General features: G+C 39.1%; 1 non-coding gene and 1 pseudogene across 1 annotated transcript; one reads left to right on the top strand and one right to left on the bottom strand.

Moving 5' to 3' along the window:
* The first annotated feature begins 644 nt into the window (after positions 1 to 644).
* LOC127088616 (small nucleolar RNA R71) lies at positions 645 to 751 on the top strand. The gene has a single exon (XR_007790445.1). It is a non-coding gene; the product is annotated as a small nucleolar RNA R71 (small nucleolar RNA).
* A 4,660-nt stretch (positions 752 to 5,411) lies between these two features.
* On the bottom strand, positions 5,412 to 6,231 carry LOC127079780 (mitochondrial inner membrane protein OXA1-like; annotated as a pseudogene).
* Positions 6,232 to 7,194: the final 963 nt, after the last annotated feature.

Here is a 7,194-nt window from a genome sequence, read left to right as displayed (position 1 = left end):
TCCTTTCTAGTGTGCGTGGATCCCGTAGAGTACTACGGATGCGTAGGGGTGCTAATACCTTCCCTTCGCATAACCGACTCCCGAACCCCTACTCTTTGGTCGCGAGACCATGTTCTTTCCTAGGTTTACTCTGAGCGTTTCCTTTCCCTCTTTTGGGATAAATAACGCACGGTGGCGGCTCTGTTGTTCTTTCTTTTCCCGCCGGTTTTTCGCGCGATGCGACAGTAGGCGAGTAGGGATTTCCTTGAGCATAATTCACTTGCTCTGCTTGGATTCCTGTTAGGAGTTGACAATCCGCATGAGTGTGACCTTGGATTCCACAGACTTCGCAATTTTGAGCTGCGGCAACCACGGTGGCTGGAGGTGATACATTTAAACTTTCAATTTTCTGGGCCAGAGCATCCACTTTTGCATTAACATGATCAAGGCTACTTATATCGTACATGCCACTTTTCTTTTGAGGTTTTTCTACCATTGTTCGGTCGCTTCCCCACTGATAATGGTTTTGGGCCATGCTTTCGATAAATTGATAAGCATCGGCATAAGGTTTATCCATAAGTGCACCACCTGCGGCGGCATCTATTGTTAACCTTGTGTTGTATAAGAGACCATTATAGAAGGTATGAATTACTAACCAGTCCTCTAAACCATGGTGTGGACAAAGTCTCATCATGTCTTTGTATCTTTCCCATGCTTCGAAAAGAGACTCGTTATCTTTCTGTTTAAATCCATTTATCTGGGCTCTTAACATAGTTGTTTTGCTTGGAGGAAAATATCGGGCAAGAAAGACTTTCTTCAACTCATTCCATGTGGTGACTGAGTTGGAAGGAAGAGACTGAAGCCATCTTCTAGCTTTATCTCTTAACGAGAAGGGAAAAAGACGAAGTCGAATCGCCTCTGAAGTGACACCATTAGCTTTAACAGTATCAGCGTATTGGACAAATACGGATAAATGAAGGTTTGGATCCTCGGTAGGATTTCTTGAGAATTGATTTTGTTGCACTGCTTGTAACAGCGAAGGTTTAAGTTCGAAGTTGTTTGCTTCGATTGCGGGTGGAGCAATACTCGAATGCGGCTCATCTTGCGATGGAGCGGCGTAATCTCGAAGAGCACGAGCTGGTTCTGCCATCTCGGGTATCGGCGAAGGAAGAAGATTTTTGAGGTCGGGCACTTCGATAGGAGGGAGATTGTTTGCAGCACAATATTCCCGAATTCGTCGTAAGACTCGGAGATATAGTTCAACGTCGTTGATTCGTAAGTAAAACGGTTCGCCTTGTGAGCGAGTATGTGGCATACAAATCAACGAAAACAAGAAAAAAATAAAAATAAAAATTGCCTTAGTCTCTACAGCGTAACAGAAGAGTTACGATATCGACTAAATAAAAGTCCCCGGCAACGGTGCCAAAAACTTGATCGCGACTTTATGAGTCTATTGGGGTATTAACTGCAAATGCACAGTCTAATCGCGTAGTAATAAAAGATATCGATCCCACAGGGACTTATGAATCGATATACCGTTTTCTAAGGTTACTTCGTAAAGCTAAGGCGGATGATACTTTGTTGATTAGGGGGAAAAATAAAACTAAAATAAGATCTAGATTAAATATCAAATAGGCGGATATCGGTATGTAGTTCGTCGTAATTAGGGAATCAAATCTTCGTTGGTTTCGTAGTTTTAAAATAAATCTTTTCAGTAGACACTATTAATTTAAAAGCCTTTTCTCAAACTCTCGCTCTGTTGAATAGACTATGACTTTATATTAACGTGCGTTGTCACTAATTAGTTAAGTCCAAAATCACTTTTTGAAAACAATAGAATCTATAGAAACTCTTTTTAAGAAAATACTAACCATTTAAACACCCTTGTCTCAAACTCTCGCTCTGTTGACTTAGATTATATAATTAAACTTAAATGCTTAACTCTCGTCCTCACATTTAACCTTTAAAAATACTTTTTGAAAATGATTAGAATTTAATTAATTCTAAAAATTGCTTTCGCCCTGATTTAGAATTAATGTCCAATTTACATTGTCCAGTTAAAAACTCAAACCGTCGTTCTATTGATTTTAACTTCTTTATGTCTTTTACTCTCGTACAAAAACCATGGTATTAACTCTGTAAATTGAGACCATAAAAAGAGTGACTTTATTTTTAAATACAATTATACCAACTTAGTTTTGATTCCTTCATTCTGCTTACTTTACATACCGATATCTAAATTAATTAGCCGGACATGCTAAACAGGTCTAAACAATTATCATGCTTAAATAAAACCATATCAGGCAAACAATATAAATAAACAGCCATGCAGAGCATATATAAATTAAAAAAATAAATTAAAGAACCTGAATAATTAATAGGAATCTTGAACACTCCACCACAGACCGGTTGGATTTGTTCTTGCACTCTTCAATCGGACAGGAAAATAAAAGCAAAGGGATAAAAATACTATGATCTAACGTAAGGTTAGATCCAGTAAAAGATACACAATAGTTTCCGGTGTAGAAACTATTGTGTGAAAAATTAATTAAGTGCTCTGAAAATTGACTGGAAAAGAAAAGGAAATAAAAATTGCTAATAATAGAAAGCTGTAGAAAATTAGTGTTGTAAATGCTTGCACGGCGAAAAGGGAAGCGAGAGCTTTAGGGTTGGATCTTTTGTTCTATTTATATTAGTCCCCTTTGTAACCGTTTTCCCAAAATGCCTTCAGTAAGTAAGCTTCACGTTTCAACGAGTCAAGTGGAAGAATAGCTTCAACGTGCCTCTGTTACGCGTCAAAAGCCAAAAATATAGGAGTGGGGTGTGACGTTCGTCACACCATGTGTTACGCTCGTAACACAAAGTAGCAGGGCGTGACGCTCGTCACACCTTGTGTGGCGGTCGTCACAGCTTCAGCGCTCCTGGCTTGTAATTGTGGGCTGGGCTTTAGTGGAATTTGCTTTCATCCTTTTTTTCACCCCCCTTTTCTTCCTTTTTCACTTATGCTTCAAATAAGTTACCTGAGACAAATAGAAGGGAAAATACCACGTAATATCGAATAATATGAAATAAATTGAAACAAATAATAATATAATTTAATTAAATCGAGTCCAAAAATGTGATATTATCTCATGTTATCAACATCTTTGTCTGTTTTCCAATTTGTCACTCCCCACAAACTTTTCCTTCATCAATCTTCAAGTTGGGAATTCCTCTAACAGCTTCAACATATATAATCCTCTTCATTCCTTTAAGATGCAGATGGCCCCATCATTGATGTCATATCTTTACTTCTTCTTCTTTGGCTAGAGTACACATTGATGAATAACCAGTTTCTTGAGAACTCCGCATGTAGCAGTTGTCCTTAGACCTGACTCCTTTCATGATCACTTCATTTTCTTTATTAGTAATCAGATATTCAGTTTTTGTGAAGTTTACAGTTAAACCTTGGTCACACAGTTGACTGATGCTTATTAGGTTTGCAGTCAGTTCCTTAACAAGTAGGACATTGTCCAGGTTAGGGACTCCATGGTAGTTAAGCTTACCAATCCCCTTGATTTCACCCTTTGCTCCATCACCAAAGGTTACATAGCTGGTGGCATGAGGATGAAGCCAGTTAGCCGGTTTTTGTTTCCAGTCATGTGCCTGGAGCACCCACTGTCAAAATACCAGTCTTCTTTGGCTGAAACTCTGAAGGAAGTGTGAGCTATCAGGTTTGTAACACCAGTCCTAGGAACCCATTGTTTTCTGTTGATAGGTACATGATGTTTGGGTATAGGTTGATGATGAGAAGGACTAGGATAGCCATACAACTTATAGCAGAATGGGTTTATGTGGCCAAATTTTCCACAGTAATGACATCTCCATCTTTGATGTTTCCCTTTCTACTGTCTTCCTTTATGATGTTGTGACATATGATGTGACATCTTTGGTTTGCTACCAGTGTGACTACACTCAGGTTTGGATTTTGGTTTGCTACTAGTGTGACTGCACTCAGGTTTGGATTCATTGAATCCAATGCCAGACTTGTCTCCTGTCATTTATCCAGTCTGGAGAATTTTGTCTAAGGTGTCAGATCCATTATTTAGCATTCTGACATACTTTGTCATCTCATCCAGTTTGGAATTCAAGAACACTTGTCGCACCTCGAAAAATGAGAACACGACCTAGCGAAGCGCAATCGCACGCTCGCAATGATAGACTGAACAAAGTCGCCACCGAACTTTATTTATTCCTAAAAAGGAAAGGGGAAATATCGATAAAACCCAAGACAAAACGACAATGATTATGGTCGTCGCAACCAAATCAGAGTTCGGGAGTCGATTACGCAAGGGGAAGGTATTAGCACCCCTCACGTTCGTTGTACTCAACGGGAACCATTAGGTTAATTGTGTGCGTTAGTGTTAGCTTGAAATGTTGGGCTTCTCGAGTTATTAGGTGGGAAAGAAAGAAAGGGAGAGAGAAGAATGTTTTTGGATTTTTGACGAAGGATTAAACCTAAGTTTTTTATTAGTGGGCATGACAAGATTTACAAATCCTGCTCCTACGTATCTTAATAGAGAAGTCAAGGCTTACGTAGTTCTGGGTAGAAAATGTTTGTTTGTTGGTCGATTTTAGCGAAAGCTATATTGTATTAATCGATGAAAACATTGTTTTACCCAAAACAGATGAGGAGCGGACGTATACCACACATCGAATGGATTTACAAATCATCATTCGGAAAAACGTCACTTATCTCGACTCAACAATCGTGGCCGAAACATTGTTTTATATCAACTTAAGACAATATATCTTTCGTTTATGAAAAAGGTTTTTGATTAATCGCACGACGGCGAGAAAAGAGTTTGATTGGTTGGACGTATTTTTGAGTAATGGAGAGAACTTGGATGAGCGAGATATCCATCTCGAATCCTAGTCTAGGAGTGCGCGGTATCCACCACGTTCCATTTCCATCTTATTTGAAAAAATGTTTAATAAGAATTAAGTATTTTGAGGTTTGATTGAGAAAGGGGTTTGAAGAAAACCGCATTGACAATTTTAAATGATGGCGAAAGTTTAAGACAGGTGAGGCATCCACCTCGAATCTTAATCTCAGGAGTGCACGGTATACACCATGTTCCATTTCCATCTTTATTGAAAAAGTGTTAAGGTAGGAATTAAGTATTTTTTGAGCTTGGAAGACGAGTACTTATGACCGGCAAGCTCTTACAACTTGTGTCTAATACTCGAGACTACGTCTGGATATTCCACCCAGGTAATCCTTTTCTTTCAATTTTATTGAGAAAAGAAGTTTGAATATTTACAAATATTTTAGAGGGAAGACGAATATTTATGGCTTGCAAGCTCTTACAGCTTGAGCCTAATATTCGGGATTATAACTGGATATTCCGTCCAGGATAATCTTTTTCTTCAAACTTTGTTAAAAAGATGGTTTAAGATATTTTCAGGTGTTTTGGAGAGCTGGTGGGTTCTGCAGGAGGCAAATCAGGAATACCTAAAGTTTTCTTTACACCAGGGACTCTAAGCACCATTCCATATGAAAGTGAAAACAAATTTGATGTAATCCAGTAACAAAATATAGCCTTTGGAAAACTCATGGTGAAAGGAATGGAAAGAAGAGCAAAAACCCTTGAGAAATTTTTCATGGTGGCAACCATAGGATTTCCTTCCATTCCTTCTTGCATATTACACTCTACTACTAATAAAAATGACAATGCAGTTATAACTGGAAAAATGTATAAGGCATCTGGAGTTGTGAGATCAATGAACTAGAAAGCTCCACCGTGTTTGAATGATGGCATTTTTTCAGCCATGTTTGTTATCGCAAGAAAAAACTAATGAAGACAGGACCTTGAATAAAGAGTCCCTTCATTGACGTAAATGGAGTCACACCAAATTCTTTGAATAGCTTTGACATCTCCTTCTGACCTTCAGCAACAGCCTCATAAGTGTAACCTTAGAAGTGGTCTTGAGTTGATTTATTAAGAGTGGAACAATTGCACTTCGAATCAATAGAGTTGTTAGAACTCTGGATGCCCACCAATTTAGCCCACTAAAGGAATGCACTGCATCTATAACATACTGCAAGGCTTGTACCGGCAAATAAGAATCAACAGTAGCAATAGAAACTTCACTAGCAACTGGAGCCTGAGAAGCTACAGCCTCTATGGTGGTATCAATAAGAACATCAGCTACATCAGTCATTGTAGTAATCCTATCCAAATCCTGATTCAGTGTAGACATATTTCGGCAGAAACAATAGCAACTTACACAAATTCTGCAAATCACCTTCCGTCACTAAACCCCTCAAACCCTTTTCACCCTCCGAAGCAGAACCAGAACTATCGGGAAAACCGGGTTGATTACGAAGCTCAGAATCATTACTCCAAGGAACCCGAAACATGAAGGAACTAGTCCAATCGTGAGTATTAGGCTCAATAGCCTATTTAGGTTTCCAAGCCCAAACAACAACAACACCGAAGATAACCGCAATCCACAACGGAGCTATGAAAGCGAAAACGTTTCCCAAAATGCCTATAACAACAAGAGTGAAATTCTGGAACATGTTAAGTGTTAGCTTCTTCGTCGATGGAATCGAAAAAGGATAAGCGTGAAAGCACAGTGATTACTGTTGTTGTTGGAAGTGTTGTGAAGGTTGGTTTCTTCGTTGTTGTGTCGCGGCGGTGTGAATGGAGATCGACCGGAAGTTGTTGTGGGTATTTGTTGGAAATAGAAGGTAAGGAGGGTTTTGAGAGAGTGTGAGAAGAAGGTTATGGTGGAAGGTTGTTAGGAGGTGGTGGAGATGGTGACGATGAAGAGGGTTTGGATGTGGTGGCGGAAGGTATCGTGGAAGATGAAGAGGGTTTGGATGTGGTGGCGGAGGGTATCGTGGAAGATGAAGAGGAAATAAACCCTTTTTTCCTCTTTTTATTCTTTCCATCACCGAGCGATTGATGAGGGATGAGAGAGAGACATCAGTGAAAGTTGTTGTCAGCAAGCCACGTGGGTTGTCGGCCAAAGAAAAATGGGGGGATTTTTCCCACCCATTCTATTTAACTCTTTTTTTTATTTTTTCCTTTATTTCCTTAACTTCTATTGGCTAAGAGAGAAAAACATGGATAGAAATTCTAGGCTTTTGATTAACTGAGACCGACGGTCAAGATCAAACTAAAGAAACACAATTTGTTAACTAATTTAAATTGCCTAGCTTACCCT

The sequence above is a fragment of the Lathyrus oleraceus genome, chromosome 5, assembly GCF_024323335.1.
Source record: "Lathyrus oleraceus cultivar Zhongwan6 chromosome 5, CAAS_Psat_ZW6_1.0, whole genome shotgun sequence".
NCBI lineage: Eukaryota > Viridiplantae > Streptophyta > Magnoliopsida > Fabales > Fabaceae > Lathyrus > Lathyrus oleraceus.
This window is presented reverse-complemented; position numbering and strand designations above follow the sequence as displayed.